The 9,074-nt window shown below is 39.4% G+C and overlaps 1 long non-coding RNA gene across 1 annotated transcript; it reads left to right on the top strand.

Moving 5' to 3' along the window:
- The first annotated feature begins 5,660 nt into the window (after positions 1-5,660).
- LOC308330602 lies at positions 5,661-7,695 on the top strand. The gene is made up of 3 exons (XR_013965503.1): positions 5,661-5,796; positions 7,099-7,182; positions 7,458-7,695. It is a non-coding gene; the product is annotated as an uncharacterized lncRNA (long non-coding RNA).
- The last annotated feature ends 1,379 nt before the right edge of the window (positions 7,696-9,074 follow it).

The raw sequence follows: 9,074 nt of genomic DNA on the forward strand, positions 1-9,074 counted from the left end.
CCAGTCCACAAAAGGTGGTAAATACCACTTTGAAAGGAGTGGCATGCCAAAGACCACTTTTGTAGCTCGCCCTCCCTCATTTTGGGACCGACACAGTGGCCAAAAGGAGTATTTTAGCATATTATAGTGAGAAATTCTCGTCATTTCTGGATTATGGTCAGCTTTATTAATCTATATATTGTTGTAAATCAAACATAGGGTTTGTATTTGTATTTTTGTATTTATTTATTCAACACAGTATAAAAAACAACAACACAGTGAACATATAAATATGAGAAGGGTAAGGTGCTAGGCTGAGGCAAAACACATATTGCCCCCAAGGAGGGATGAATAGCACTTTACACACATGCACTTTGAATGCATCAGCACTTTTTTCCTGCCAATGTTGTCTGCTCCTTTTATCTTCTTAATGTTTTTTTTAATAAGGCCTTGCCTCTTTTAATGTGTCTATTGTTTTTAAATGTGAAGCACCATGAGCCATGGAGAACGGTGTTTTGCTCCCCTGTATGCCCAGTGTATATTTGTGGAAGTAACAGTAAATCTGATTAAAAAAATAAATAAAAATAAATAAAAAAACATCTTGCAATGGGTCTGGTCCACAAGATTCTATACACTTTTTTTTTGATTGATTGAAATATTTATTAACAGTTTGTAGAATTACAGTACATTTCAAGCACAAACTCAATACAGAGACTGTTAACTGTGAGTGGACGACCCAATTAAGCATTGCACTTGTTTACAACAGGGTCCACATTGTTCAATTCATCAAAACATATAGAGACATACTACACCACCAAGATACCTGTGTACCTGGCTAAATATACTTCCTTAATGTTAATGAATTCCACACCCACAACACCAGAGGGAGTTCAACAAACCATGTGCAACCCAGATTCGGCACAAACAATTGGGACTAAATTAATTTCGCTCCTATGCCCCAAAAATGTGGAACGCACTACCAACTGTCATAAGAGTAAGACATGTGAATCCCTTGACTCCTTCAAAATCGCTATCAAAGGGCACCTAAAATCTGAATCTCCCACGGTCCCACCCATGATGTTTTTGGCTACATTATAGTGTATTTGTACGTCTCTAAATGTTATGATGAATTGAAAACGGTGGACCCTCTTGTGTAATGCTTTATGTCGTCCACTCACAGTTATAACAGTTTTTGTATTGAGTTGTGCTTGAAATGTAGGCTATACTGACTACTGTAATTCTGCAAACTGTGAATAAATACATCAATCAATCAATCAGACAGACATAAGGTTGAAAGGGTTCCATATTCGATCCCGGCCTCCTTGAAGTCACAATTGATGTGTCGTCATTGGTTCCAGGCTGCAATTGCATAAATGCACCATTGCCTGTGTACAGGAATGGTAACGACACTTTAAAGATTAATTGACCATCCAAAGGGACTATGTGAGCTTGTAGATCTGACCGCTATAGTTAAGTTACCGTATATATCGTTAGCATTAAAGCTAACTAGCTTCCGCAACTAGCAGCCAATGGAAAACGCCATCCATTGATTGTAACATGGCTAGCATTTGCACAGAAAACAACATAGCAGCAGTAAACCTTTGGGTTCAACGTTAAAGCCAAACAATCGATGGTTTAAATGGCAGTAAACTATAGTTGTGACTTGTGAGTCTGACTCACCGCTGAATGTTACTGTAGTGATCGTTTAGCTTCTGGGTCATGCTGCTCAACAAAGGATCCAGAGTTCCAGACAGCGCCTTAATGCATTTCGCCCCCTGGTGGAGGATATGTCTAACTGCCTCTGAATATATGTTTGCTTTGACAGACAGAATCATGCATACTACACTTGGTTTTACAGGGTTATTGTAATCATATTAATACATAAGCATAGGCTAAATATACATTATTATAGTTACAATATATATAACTAGTAAATATATGATTATTCCTATCACAATTAAATTAACCACATGGACCCAAGCCTCCCTATTCTATAACTTTTATGATGATTTCCTGTTTTTGGTTATTTGTACGTCTCTACATGTTCTGATGAATTTAACATGGTGGACCCTATTGTTAACAAGTGTACAGTGTACAGTTAGTATTGAAGTTTTGTATTGAATTGTGCTTGAAATTCTAATTCTACAAAATTTTAACATTTTTGCAACAATAGAATATAACTACTAGATCACAGCGTGATGTATCTTTTTTGTTTTGTCTTATTTTGTCTACTTTAGACCTAGAATTCTCAGGCTAGGAAAGCATTTTCTTAAAACATTTTACATTTAATTTATGGTTGAATCATTAAGTATCGACTTGTGCTTTCTTTTGAAATGTACCCCTTCTACATACTGTGAAGGAAAAAATGTCAATCAAACAAACAAACAAACAATCCATCAATCAATGAGATCACGAGCAATACATGTTGGTGACATTTCAAGTGTTATAAATCTGTTATCCATAACTCTACAGTATTCTGGCTTGCCTTGTACTACCACCTACTGGTGTCTTAAGTACATTGCAAGTCAAATTGCAGTATAGATAGATAGAAAGTAACACTTTCCAGATAGAGTGTGTGGAACAAACAGCATGTGAAAAACGTCTCATAAACGAGGTACAGTTTACACTCAATATATTGTCATTTAAGTAAACAATTCTTTGACAAGCTTAACTGTGACGTTACTGTGCTTACAGCGAGTCTCTCACTGCACTGGACCAGGGCTAATGTTACTATACTGCTGCTACTCCCTTTAGCACCCTTAGCTCACGGATGCTAACGTTAAAATGTCGATTGTAGACTGCTATAGTTTCTGTTAGCGTGAATCTCCACTCGTTTGCGTCCGTTGCACCGTTCACAGTTCAGACATTCACATTCAAATCTGGTGGGTTTTGTGTTATTAACCTGCCTGGAGTTCTTATCCCTGGCTAATATGACAAATATGACTTAAAACACTAAAGCCTACTTGCCCTCTATAACAAAATAAAAAAGTTGATGATGGTCCAGCCCTATGGAATATATGGAATGCACATGCTAATAAAAAGTATTTAAAATATTGCTTTGATGCTCATCTTTAGGAAGTATTAAGTTGTTTATTATTATTATTGTTTATTAGCATACGGCAGTCCATACATAACATTCCATAGGGATAGACATATGAACATCATCAACTTGCGACAGGAGCAGTTCATATTGACTGAAAGTGTCTTTATTTATGAAAGAAATAATATTTAAGGTGTTTTTTATTTTTTTTGATTTTAGTTATATAGGGCAAGTATAATGTTTTAAGGCATAATTGTTTCATTAGCCAGGGATCTTTTGCCCAAAACGTCCACAGACCTCCTAGGAATTACCGCATGTAGTGCCCAGGACGTCTGGTCTAAAAGTGAAAAAAAATGAAATGATTTATTTTCTCTTTTTCATTCCCCTACTGTTGATTTTCTACAGACCACCACAGCTACTGATCTACAGTATCAAGAGAGATGGCCTCCAAGAAATATGCAGCAATGTCAGAGTACCGGCAGGAGATGGACGAACGACGTGGACTGTTTTATGCGATGTTTCAACCCGTCGTACACTTGAACAGGATAGGTATGTAGCGTTTACATTACTGGTGGTTTTATGCCTATAGTAAAGTTAGCTAGCTGCAGGTGTGTGTACTTGAGTTCTCAAATGGGTTGGAAATTTTAAGCCTGGCCCGCATGTTTCCGCATGTCGGTCCGTTGGTGTGTCTGATCTGCATGTGCATCCCTCACGATACAGAGGCCACGATATTGGAGAATGTTTTGAAGGATAAATGCAAAAGATGAATTGCGTATATCGTAACTGTCAGGCAGAAACTGATTCTGATGTTTGTTTAAAAGCTGCATGACACACAGCATTTCCTGCCATATCAATAAGATACGATTATCGGCAAGGAATACAATACGATTATTGCCATATCAATTAATTTAACCCAACCCTACTCCGCACACGTATAAAACATCCAAGACAATAAAAACGACTCGCCAGCCACTAACGGACGAGCAAAACATGTTAGTGGTGTCAACAATAATAATAATAATAAATCGCTTATACGGCCATCTGTTTAGTGTAAACACAGAAGTCACACTGCTACATGACACCAGGTGAATAGGGAACAAACAGGCTAAAAGGCTTGTCTACGCGGTGTGTCTAAATAAATACCCAAATTAAACCGTTTATTTAACAGCGGGATAATTTTCCCTGTAGGGAACGTTAGATGTGGACCCTTTTACATAAACGTCACAACGTTGGCCGTCAACGCTGGTCCATAGCGTTAAGGACACATGATACATGAACGCAACTAAAGTTATATACGTGCTCTGAACATCACTACATAGGCCATATTTGGCCTATGTACATACTGGTAAAAAGTCATTTGTCATCAGTGTCCACTGTGTCCAGTCTTTGAAAAAAAAAAAAAAAACACTGCTTTACTAGTAGTAGTTATTAGTCTTCTTCCATGTCAAGTCAAAGTCCATATTATCTTTATTCTTATTATCCTTATTCTACTGCTTCATTCCAGACAAAATGGTGGACCTTAAACAGGAACTTGTAGACCACCTTAAACAGGAACCTGAAGACCACCTTAAACTGGAACCTGAAGACCACCTTAAACTGGAACCTGAAGACCACCAGGCACCTGAAGACCACCAGGCACCTGAAAACCACCTTAAACAGGGACCTGAAGACCACCTTAAGCAGGAACCTGAAGACCACCTTAAGCAGGAACCTGAAGACCACCTTAAACAGGCACCTGAAGACCACCAGGCACCTGAAGACCACCAGGCAGCTGAAGACCACCAGGCACCTGAAGACTACCTTAAACAGGAACCTGAAGACCTCCTTAAACAGGAACCTGAAGACTACCTTAAACAGGAACATGAAGACTACCTTAAACAGGGACCTGAAGACCACCTTAAACAGGAACCTGAAGACCTCCTTAAACAGGAACCTGAAGACTACCTTAAACAGGAACATGAAGACCACCTTAAACAGGGACCTGAAGACTACCTTAAACAGGAACCTGAAGACCTCCTTAAACAGGAACCTGAAGACTACCTTAAACAGGAACCTGAAGACCTCCTTAAACAGGAACCTGAAGACCTCCTTAAACAGGAACCTGAAGACCATGAAACTGAAGACAATCTGGACATCAGTAAGTTGACTGCAAATCAAAGCTGAGTGCCTCAATCCATGCCTGACATATAACGCATGTTATAGATATGTATTCTTGTCTGACTTCAACCATACATTTATTAGCTTCCCTCCAGAATGGCATAAATAGTGGATATACTAGTGTACAGTATACTTGTAGGTCGACTAATTGGGAAATGGTGCTTAAGTGGTAACGTATTTTTGCCACACCATTTATTTCTGAAATGAGGGCTTTGGGTGCAAGCATAGGCGTGTATCTGGAACTGGAGGAGGCAAGGTGAGTTGAGGAACAAGCTAGGGATTCTTTATAATTAAACGACTATCCGTGACCATGAAGAATTTACTTTACTTTTCTGTGATATGTAATCATAATATATACGTCTCCATCATAGTAGATAAAAAGTTTAATGTGATGAAATGATTGAGCAGAAAACTAGCAGTGTATTGTTGAAGCTCTTCAGTGTATGTAAGGTTGCTGAGTAACTAAATAAATATATATATTTATCTAATGGTGATTTCCACAGAGCACCACAGGGAGAGGTCTACACTAGTATCAACAGAGAGAGAACACAGAGAGATGGATGAGCGACGTGGACTGTTTGATGCAATGTTTCAACCTGTAGTGCAGATGCACAGGATGGGTATGTATGTTTTGATCTAGAGCTGTTCCGATTCCAACGTATTCACTTTCAATACTGACACTTGAGTATCGGTCCATAGGGGGTGTGCACGCTTTTCCGACACACCGAAGATCCGAAGCGGGGGAACATGCGATGTGAAAATAGCAGAGCTACAAGCTCGTAGCGCGCCACTCGGTGGCGCGCTATGATCTTGTAGATCTGCTATTTTTCAATAGCTAAAGCACGACATGCTAACACCAAAATGGGTTCCCGCCCAAAATGGGTTAAAGGTAGAGTAAGTGATTTCACTTAATTCAAATATCACTTATTTTTTTGTTTTGTTGTGATAATCCTCTCTACTATAGAGTGTGCTGACCATATAAGGAGTTCCTCCCTGTCCCCAGTTAACCCCTGGGGGTCAAAAAACCTTAGGTTTCGTTTTTGACTCTCTATCCTGATTGGACGAAGGCTTAGGTCCCACAGCCAAAAACGAAACCTAAGGTTTTTTGAGTGAAATCACTTACTCTACCTTTAATAGGTCGCATATGATACTTAATTTCTTAACGTGCAAGTTAAAATTAAACGAGGTCGCACAGGTGCGACTTGCTAGAATGATGAGTGGAGGGGAAAAAAAACATCCCACAGTGCTTGCCCGTTCCATTGATAAAAACATTGGACGTTGGCCTGACGCCCAGTGTTCAGAGAACCATCGTTCACCAAAACCCACCAATAAGCCCTTCAGACTTGGATGGTCAGATCGGTGCGATTACGTACAAAGTCAATGCAAAGACGAGAATTGCGCAAACGGGCGCCGCGCGACCTGCCGCGGTACAAACTGGACGAACCAAGGCGAATCTATATTCAGGTCTGAAGATTTTTTCCAAAATGTAAAAAATATTATAATAAGGAATTAATTTGGGTAATGGGATATTGTACAAATTGTCACTTCATTAATCCCAAAGGTTTGGACTGCATTTAATTTTCAACACAAAACCTTAAACTGACTTTCTGTGTGGAATATAAATATTGCCTTTATTGACTGAGTGACTTTGTGTTGTGTTGAAACCATCTACAGTGTATAACCAGGCAGGTAGGTTGCTGTTTTTTACACAGTGATCTTTGTAGGGGGTTTTATGATTCAAACCTTTAATGGTGGAAACCATTACATAAATAAATGGCGCCCTATGTGGGGGCATGATGAGATCATGTATTAATACCACGCTATACAAAGAAAAAAATGGTGCTACCTAATTTGTGCACCAGTGCTACCTGTGAAAAAGTTAGTCTTGAGCCCTGTCCATGATGTCAATCATTTCTGATCAGATCTGACTGTGGACTCCAGACTTCAGGAGAAGATGAACTCTGTCAACCTCAACTCTGCTGAACAGGAGGAACCCAAAGACCATGGTATGTTACTTGTCCCTTTCACCTGTCATATTTGGATGATTAAAACATTGCATTCTAAATCTTCCGCTTTTTTTCATTGTAATTTGATTCAGATCGTGTTTTTGCCTTTATATTGTCTCACAGGTTCATTCACTCTAAAAGTGCTTCTAGTGGGCCTATTACTTACCACTGAATCATTATATAATCATGTAATTTATTATTATTATGTAATAGTTAATGTACATTTCAGTCCATAAAAGTCTGTCGTTCAACCTCTCAATTTGTTTCCAATCCAGTGTTGCATCATCAGTCTGGCCTCCCTGTCTTTCCAACAGTAAATGCACATAGAATCTTGGCTAACCCAAAACAGCACGACTGTGACCAGTGTGGACAACGCTTCCATTACAAATCCCACCTTAAAACACACCAGAGAATTCACACTGGAGAGAAACCCTATGGATGTGATCAGTGTGGACAACACTTCTCTCGAATATCCAGCCTTAAAAACCACCAGAGAATTCACACTGGAGAGAAACCCTATAGATGTGATCAGTGTGGACAACGCTTCTGTAGAATGTCCCACCTTAAAATCCACCAGAGAATTCACACCGGGGAGAAACCATATGGTTGTGATCAGTGTGGACAACACTTCTCTCATTTGGCCAACCTTAAAACACACCAGCGAATTCACACTGGAGAGAAACCATATGGATGTGATCATTGTGGACAATACTTCTCTCAAATGTCCCACCTTAAAAGCCACGAGATAATTCACACTGGAGAGAAACCCTATGGATGTGATCAGTGTGGACAACATTTCTCTGAAATGGCCAGGCTTAAAAGACACCAAAGAATTCACACTGGAGAGAAACCATATGGTTGTGATCATTGTGGACAACACTTCTCTCAAATGTCCAGCCTTAAAATCCACCAAAGAATTCACACTGGAGAGAAACCCTATGGATGTGATCAGTGTGGACAACACTTCTCTCAAATGCCCCACCTTAAAACACACAAGCAAATTCACACTGGAGAGAAACCCTATGGATGTGATCAGTGTGGACAACACTTCTCTCGAATATCCAGCCTTAAAAACCACCAGAGAATTCACACTGGAGAGAAACCCTATGGATGTGATCAGTGTGGAAAACGCTTCTCTAGAATGTCTAACCTTAAAACGCACCAGAAAATTCACACCAGAGAGAAACCCTATATGTGAGTAGAAAAGCTTTCAGATGCTCAAAGGATGTAGACTTTCACAAGGTTGTACACAATGGATTTAAACTGCTCCCTTGTGGTCGATGTGGAAATAGTTTTACTACATCAAGTACTGAACATCAATCTGATTAAATAGAGGCCGATACTTATCACCACATCTACATAAAAGTGTTGCAAACTTAGCATAAATAATGGTTGTGCAGTTACAAGTAAAGGCAAACAAAGCCCTTTACTTGTATACATTGTGGCAAAAGGTTTAGACAAGTGAGTAACCTAAAAACACATTTATGTCTCACACAGGGGAAAGACCCTGTATTTGTACAGTTTGTGGTCAAGGTTGTGTTAAGAAAGCTGATCTAAAAAGGCACATGAAGACTCATACAGGGGAAAAAAACCTTCCTTTGTACAGTTTGTGGCAAAGGCTTTAACGAAAAGGGTGATCTGAAAAAACACATGCGGTGGCATACAGGGGATAAGCCCTTTAAGTGTACGATTTGTGGCAAAGGCTGGGTTACAAAACCATTACTAAAAACGCACATGAGGATGCATACAGGGGAAAAGCCCTTTACTTGCACAGTTTGTGGCAACACATTTAGTGATAATCGTCATTTAAAATCACACATGAGGGTTCATACAGGGGAAAAGTTGTATACTTGTACAGTATGTGGTAAAGACTATACTCGAATGGATGTTCT

The sequence above is a fragment of the Protomyctophum bolini genome, assembly GCF_963924005.1.
Source record: "Protomyctophum bolini genome assembly, chromosome: 16".
NCBI classification, from domain to species: domain Eukaryota; kingdom Metazoa; phylum Chordata; class Actinopteri; order Myctophiformes; family Myctophidae; genus Protomyctophum; species Protomyctophum bolini.